We start from the raw sequence: 8,887 nt of genomic DNA, 5'->3' as shown, positions 1-8,887 counted from the left end.
TAAATACGCTTATGATAAAATTTTGGAAAATGGGCGTGGCACCGCCCTCTTATGATCACATATATGTATCTCGGTAACCGTTATACCAATTTGTACCAAGCTCGGTACGGTTATTGTGCTTGCCACACAAAAGAAAAATGTTGAAAATTATTGAAATCGGACTAAAATTACGGCCGCTTTTCATATAACGGTAAATTTCAGAAATTTTTGAAACTGCAATATTTCGAAATTTAAGGACGCTAATTTACTCAAAATTGATACACCCCGGCTTACCATCTAGCGGTAGGTTTCGGAAAGGTGAAAAAACGTATACTTAATACTTGGGTATTTAATGTTCGGCTCCGCCCGAACTTAGATTTTCTTACTTGTTAATTTAACTTTATTTGACAAGGGGTCATATCGCCCCAACCAAAAATTCTGTATCAGCCACTGATGCCAACGAAGTGAAATAGTGATTGAAAAATTTGTACAAATTAGCACACATTTCCGAAAATTAAGGACATTTGTGTACTGAATTGGTTATTGAAGATTTTGTGTTCAGCGTGTGAAAATTCAGTTAACTTAGATACATATGTTTCCACAGAATGCTATATACTTAGGTCTTTTTTTATGCGGTATACTCGTTCCTAAAAAGTTCTTTACTTTCATACAAACACGGGGATTCGTTCACGAATTTGCAAAAACCGCATAAATTCAGATGCACTATACAAAAAATCCTGAAAAACCATATAAAAATATCCAGTGATGCAATTTTTAGCAACATTAATAGCAAAGAGTTAAACTTTAAATTAAATTTTATAAAAAAATACTTCATATTTTCCGTTGTACCTTGACCTAATTAACACCCACGTCGTAATGAAGCCAACATAAACATCAGATAGAAAACGTGTCCTCTCTTGTACGTGTACATTTTTATACCCGAGCGCACTTGTGCACAAGGGTATTATAACTTTGTTCAGATAACGGTTGTTTGTAACAGGTAAAACGAATCGAGATAGATATAGACAAATGTATACACAAATGATCAGAATGAAAAGAGAAATCGATTAAGCGGTGACTGTCTGTCCGTCCGTCCGTCTGTGCACACGATAACTCGAGTAAGATATCTTAACGAAACTTTGTACGTGCACTTCTGTCGGGCGTAGGACGGATGGTATTGAAAATGGGCGAAATCGGACTGTAACCACACCCACTTCCCATATAACGGTAATTTTCAGAAATACGAAAACTGTGATATTTTAGTAACTACTGAAGATTATTCACTCAAAATTGGCATTTACAATAAGTTTTAGACGAAAAATAAGAATATTATAAATTTTTGGAAAATGGGCGTAGCCACGGCCCATTATGGTTACATGTGTATATCTTCGTAACCGCAGCACCAATTTCTTTCAACCTTGGCACAGTTGTTCGTCTTGCTACAGCTACCAAATGGCCAAAAATTTTAAAAATCGGAGAATAACCACGCCCACATCCCATAAAACGGTAATTTAGAGAAGTACAAAATCTTCAGTATTAAAGCTAATTTATTCAAAATTGATGCTTGCAACAATTTTTTACAAAAAATTCGTTTATGATAAAATTTTGGAAAATGGGCACCGCCCACTTATGATCACATATATGTATCTCGGTAACCGTTATACCAATTTGTACCAAACTCGTTATGGTTATTGTGCTTGCCACATAAAAGCAAAATGTTGAAAATTATTGAAATCGGACTAAAATTGAGGCCTCCTTTCATATAACGGTAAATTTCAGAAATGCTTGATACTTCAATATTTCGAAATTTAAGGACGCTAATTTACCCAAAATTGTAGCGGTAGCTTTCGGAAAGGTGAAAATCATATATTTAATACTTGCGCCGGGTATTTAATGTTCGGCTCCGCCCGAACTTAGACTTTCTTACTTTTTTTATCTGTCTCTTTCAAGCTGAAAAAGAGCCAAATTGCTACAGCGAAAAAACGGTTTGAGAAATCCGCACAAAATCAAATCCGCATAAAAAAGACCAAGTGTATATATATCTATTCTTGTAACATTAGGCTGACTTCCAAAACGTCAATTGCATTGGAAACGTACAAAGTATAATGTTCAAGAACGTCGCACTACAAAATGTTGACAATGCAAACATTTCCTAAAGGCATCCGAAAAGTTATTAAAACGCATTGTGATAATGGAAAATTACGAAAAGTTCGTTGTTATACTGAATATTCAAAATATGAAATGTATGTGATTGCAATGTTTCGCAACTCTGCATATACAAACAATTTAAATGCCGGAGTAAAACGGTATAAAAACATTGTATTGGTACGTTTTGGAAGTCAGCCCTACATAGATATACTTCGTTCGAAAACAGGTATGTAGGTGTGTATAAATTTCCAAATAATTTCCAAAACCCTCCCCCTCTACTTGTTAGTGAAGTAGCCTTGGACTTTGCCGTGACTCCCACTATTCGCAAAGCTATTCCTGACATACGGCTGTCTTTTCTACGTCCGCACTAGTCCGAGTCAGTCCGTCATCATGCCGTCATATCTTCTTCCCCCCTTGTTGCTCTAGTGTAGGTATGCACCGCAGAGGTGCACGCAGTCGACGTCGCGGGCAAACTGCGCGCACGCGAGCGTGCTAGGCGAGGTGAAGTGAGCTGTACGGAGATGGCATCGTGTACATATTAAACACTACACACTTATTTTCAAGTAAAAATGCGTGTATGTATGTGTTCTTTTGCGACAACTGAGCCTGTGTGGCATCAGGCCACCAGAAAAAGCCAATTTTTCCAAAACAAAAGCGCCAAGTTTTTATTATCATGTTTAATAATTTTTTTGATTCTGTAAAAAGTGTATATACATATCCATTTCCTCACGTTTTTATTAATAAATTAATTTCAATACATTTATAACAACGCAAAATATATTTAATTTACCTATTCCTCACATTTTATTCAGTAAATGAATTCCATCTTAATGTAGAATATTAGTGTATAGTGTATCAAATAAAACACCTCTTTGAGGTAAAGCTTTCGAGTGACGAAAGCTGAACTAGAAACACAAAATTTATGATATCAATTTCGTGATGAAAGTTATACGTATTTTTTTAACTGCCTTCGACACATAGGGAAAATCTTTTCTATTCATACGAATCGTTGCAATTCGTCGTGCACAATTTAATTTTGTTCACATAACGGTTGTTTGTAACAGCCAAAACGAATCGAGATAGATATAGACAAATGTATACATAAATGATCAGGATGAAAAAAGAAATCGATTAAGCCATGTCTGTCTGTCCGTCCGTCGGTCCGCCTGTCCGTCCGTCCGTGTACACGATAACTCGAGCAAAAATTGAGATATCTCAACGAAATTTTGTATGTGGGTTTCCCTTAATCCAAGGTATTGAAAATGGGCGAAATCGGACTGTAACCACGCCCACTTCCCATATAACGGTAATTTCCAGAAATACGAAAACTGCGATTTTTTAGTAACTACTGAAGATAATTCACTCAAAATTGATATTTACAATAACTTTTAGACGAAAAATAAGAATATTATAAATTTTTGGAAAATGGGCGTAGCCACGCCCACTTATGGTTACATGTGTATATCTCGGTAACCGCTGCACTAATTTCTTCGAAACTTGGCACAGTTGTTGGCCTTGGTACAGCATAAAAAATTGCCGAAATTTTTAAAAGCGGACGATAACCACGCCCACATCCCATATAACGGTAATTTAGAGAAATACCAAATCTTCGATAAATCAGTAAATATTGAAGCTAATTTATTCAAAATTGATGCCTGCAACAATTCTTTACCAAGAAATACGCTAATGGTAAAATTTTGGAAAATGGGCGTGGCACCACCCACTTATTGTCACATATATGTATATCGGTAACCGTTCTACCAATTTGTACCAAACTCGGTATGGTTATTGTGCTTGCCACATATAAGCAAAATGTTGAAAATTATTGAAGTCGGACTAAAACTACGGCCGCTTTTCATATAACGGTAAATTTCAGAAATGCTTGAAATTTCAATATTTCGAAGTTTAAGGACGCTAATTTACTCAAAATTGATACACCCCGACTTACCATCTAGCGGTAGGTTTCGGAAAGGTGAAAAAACATATATTTAATACTTGCGCCGGGTATTTAATGTTCGGCTCCGCCCGAACTTAGACTTTCTTACTTGTTTATGTTGTGTTTCTAGCAGAAGACGGAATTCCGCACCGTTCCGAATAAATAATAAAAGATTTTCCGTACGTTTCCAAGGCAGTTAAAAAATACGTATAATTTTCGTCACGAAATCGATATCATAAATTGAGTGTTTCTAGTTCAGCTTTCGTCACTCGAAAACTTTACCTCAAAGAGGTGTTTTATTTGATATCAATTATTTTTGGGTAGCAAATTTAAAATCGAACAAAATACAAACAGTGATCTAAATGTATTATTTTTCTCAAATAAATTACTAAAAATGTTATCTAAATCTAAATTATGTATTCATATCGATGTGTTTATTGAAACATATAATTTTTCGAATACGGAATAAAGCGAAAATGAATGATCATATCCTTTGTATTCGAAAAAATTAAAATTTAAAAATTATGAGAAATGAAAACTTATCAACTTGGTACCAACTCTGGATACAATAAAACACCGGATCTCGTCTGAGTGTCTCGCAGTTAATTTTGGTTAAGATTTCTACCAGGTGTTGGGGGCACACATGTGCTTTTTTAAGAAGTTTTACTTCTATCACGTGTACGATGTTGCACTCGTGCTATTAAACTAATGATTTTTTTCTCAAAAAGTTTTGCTCAGTGGCAATTTATACATATGTATGTAAGTAGTAGCGGCGCATTGGGTGAACTAAATGCATTTATACATACATAGTTATGTACAACTGTAGGTAATACTGTACGCGTCCTTCCAGGAAGGTCAAGTGCGGGTGATAAACCCATGTAGCATAGGTAAATATTGTGTAAATACACATAAATTGTGGTTTCCAAGACATGTACGAAGTGATTAGCACAGCTGTATCCTTCAACTTGTCAACTCGCGGGAAATTCCCCGATTTTCAAGGAATTTCGGTTTAAGTGGAAATCGGGGAATGGGCGATTTTTTCCGGGGAACTGCATATGTTATTTTTATATCTTAAAGTAACCAAATTAGACGGATATTTTAATTTTTAACTATTTGACCCTTTTTGGAGCGAAATTTTTTCAATTCGAATCGCAATATCACCGCAACAAGAGTTTTCCCAGATATAAGCTATATAGAAGATGTAAACTAAGATTTTGGGCTAGATTTATGGAAACTTAGAATAAAATCGACTAACCAGTTTTTGAGAAAATGCCCGAAATCTATATTTTCAGCAGCCCGATTTTCAGTTTTCAGGCGATAATGTTATGACATATTTATATTTTAAAAACACGAAAGATATCGTTAAATAGCTTGTTTGAAGACCCTTCTACTGATATTCACATCAATGTCATGGACTCATTAGTTTGGCCTCAGTGGTATTTTAAAAAATTGCTTTTTTTCGAATTTCAGGCAGCAGCCACGCCCACAAAGGCATACATCCTGGAACAAAACCTTCTTAGTTTTTTTTTGTACTTTAATTCCTGAAAGTTTGAAAAAAAATTAAATGATGGTACGTACAGACGCCACATACATACCAAAGCATCTCGTAGTGGAGACACGAGCCAAAACACGTTTACCTCTATATCTTTCCAACTAGTAGCCGGAACTTAATATATATATATAATATAATATATATAATAATATTGAAAGGTATTAGCCTATAAAATAACACTAAATATAAACTTAAACCGGCAAAGGCAAAAAAACGTTTTTTGTTTCGCAATACTTTAGCCTAATTTTTAAGGATCCGGTTAATCGTTTATGAAGCTTGAATACATTTTCTAAACACAATCTGCAAGACCTTTCCAACGATATCTCAAACATGTCGATTGGATGTCGGGATAAAAACTTCCGAATCTCGTGTATATATAAGCGAGTCATTTCAGCATGCTACTGTGGATGCTTTCGTCACTCGCGCGCACTGCCGTGCGCTGTGATACATACATACATATGTTCCTATGCATTCGGTGTACTTAAATCAAAAAAGCATCACTAAATACCGCACCAAGCATTGAATTCCAATTATTTTGGCTTTTTGGTTTCCCAAAACCACTAAATTTAGTGCAAAATACACGGCCTTGGCAACAGTGAGCTGAGCACATCAATGCTCAAACAGTGATGCCAGACCAAGTATTGAGTAAATGCGCTATGTATATTTTTCTTTTAAAGCAAAAGTTCTAATTGGCGAGGGTATTGATTTTTGGTTCTTACATTGAACACTGATAAGATTCACAAACTTATCTTAGGACTTAATTAAAATAATCAACATTATTTGTTGATGAATTTATTTGTGTTCGTATGAAATAGTAGCTTATGTCGGGAGGCTGGCTTTAGTAAAATATACCATTTCCTATATTCTTTAAACCACAAGGAATTTTTCTATGAAACTTTATACGAATATTGACTTGCTAGCATCGCCATTAACATTACCGTCTTTTACGTTTATTTTCCAAGAGTTCTTCAACGACTCGGCGCCAGTGAGTCTTTCGCCATCGAATGCTGCGAATGGTTCATTATACTAAAGCCAGTCTTCCGACATAACCTACTATTCTATACGAACACAGATATGTATACTTCCTAATAGTCTTGTAAAATGCCCAACACCCAAATCCCTCGCTTGAGTTATTATCGGTAAAAAATTGGGTACGCTCAAATCTGGCATCGCTGCAGCAAGTACAGTGCCAGTGAAACAATGTTGATATTTTAAGTACAATTGTACTTTTTTCAGTACAATTAATTTTAATATGTACAAAAGTACAATTTGCCGATTTTAAGTACAATTTCAACATCAAAAATACTTTTTGTACCAAACGCTCAAATCACTTCTAGCACTTTGATTCTTAATCCGTTTACATTTAAGTAAATTGATATACCTATATTTCATATTTGCTACAAAACCAAATTACGAATTGTAATTTTGAATGTAAACGTGATTGTGAACAGTAATATTAGTGATGTGCGTTATGGTGATTGAGATTTCTTATCACCGGCGGGTGAAATATCCCTCATCGCTATTTATTTTGAAAAAATCTTTGGAAATGCAATTTACCTAATGGCGATCCTGCAGAAATAGAAGTAATTGAGCAATTCGGGGGTTGAGAGTAAGAAAATGTATGTAAATTCCATGTGTTGAAATTATAAATTTCCCTTGAGGATTTCCATTTTATCGATAGTGATCTCATTTTGTGTTCATTAATATGAACTGACCTATACCTATAAAGTGTATTAATGTTTTATCATCATCTTTGACAAAATTACACGGTCACCCGGTATTTATTTTATTTTTTTAAATAATTTTAATTATTTTTTTTTATAAAATTGTAGCTTATTATCAAACAAAAACCTTGCAAATAAATCGAAACTTGAAAGAATGAAAAAAATCAATAAAGTTTCATCAAATTTTCACAGTTTTTGTTCAGAATTTGTAGACATGTTTTGGGTTAACAATGTGCAAGTTTGAAGCGCCTAGAAAATACCATTGATTTTTTAATTTTTCTGTTTGCGGTGTTGCGCACTTTCTTCCATATAACGAACGTTCGCATTTTATGTTATATGGATGAATGCGCGTGTAGCGTTGTTGTTTTTTGTTCCAATATTTTAAATTAAACTTTATTTTATAGTTTTTCTTAGACAATGATAAATGATGTACACAAATTTCAGTACGGAAAAAAAGTGCAACACCTTCAACGAAAAAAGTTCTCAAAAATCTACGCGAATTGAATGTACTATCTCGATCATTTAAACATCTCGGACTCGCCCACCACTAGAAATGGTTATTTAAATCTAAAGTATATATTAAATGATATTCAATATTTGCTTTAGAGACGAAATTTCGACAAATTTGTTTAAGCAAAAATGTTAAGCGCATATGCAGAATGTGGAAGCGAGATTCTTCTGCTTGCGTTTCTATGTTTATATCATTTATCAGTTTAAGCACATACGATTAAATGTACAAAAATATTTTTAATTGCGGATCCGAAAGAAATATTTATTAGTTGCATTGAGTTACTCAAAAATAGTGCCGAAAATCAATCGATTGTGCTGCTTCCGAAAGGGCCGAAAATGGCACAATGCACATTCATTTTCCATCACTGTCACACATACAATCTCGCTATTCTGTTGACTTCGTTTTCCCCTTCCGATAACTTTTTACTTCAGCGCTTGCCCAGCACCGCTGTGCAAAGCTTTGCACGGGCAGTCGCCCGCGACACATATGAGCTGATTTGGGCATCCTTACTCTAGTGGAACACCCACACCAACCTGAAAAATTTAGCAACTCATATTTCACCACTAAACCGCGATTAAAAATTGTTTAGTTCATTCTTCTTTCTGGTATAAATGTATATTTCACTAATATATCGCTATATCAATATCATGAATTAAAAGTCTACTCTTATTCGGCCACGACTGTGAGCTATGCACTATTTAACTACGCCACTCTCACAGCTCGTAAAACAAAAAAAATCCAAATTGCAATAAATATGTGTGTGCATTGATATTCATATGTATACATACATTTATTTAGACGAACTAGAAAGCAAATAAAAGGCAATATTTCCACTTACCATTCTCTCCCGCGATGAAGGCGCCTGCATCTAAGGTGGTAGGTGAGCTGAAAGCAAAATAAAACCAACATGCCTTGCCTTCCAATAATTAAACCGATGGGCTGAGGGGGGCTATTGAGTCTAATAATTCTCAATGGGTAAGTTCAGAAGCCGCAGCAGTTGAGCGCAACCGTTGCTAGAAAAATCAATGATCGTTATG

The sequence above is a fragment of the Rhagoletis pomonella genome, unplaced genomic scaffold, assembly GCF_013731165.1.
Source record: "Rhagoletis pomonella isolate Grant_MI unplaced genomic scaffold, Rhpom_1.0 Rhpom_scaffold_00001, whole genome shotgun sequence".
Taxonomy (NCBI): domain Eukaryota; kingdom Metazoa; phylum Arthropoda; class Insecta; order Diptera; family Tephritidae; genus Rhagoletis; species Rhagoletis pomonella.
The sequence above is the reverse complement of the archived record's forward strand: the minus strand, read 5'-3'. Positions refer to the sequence as shown.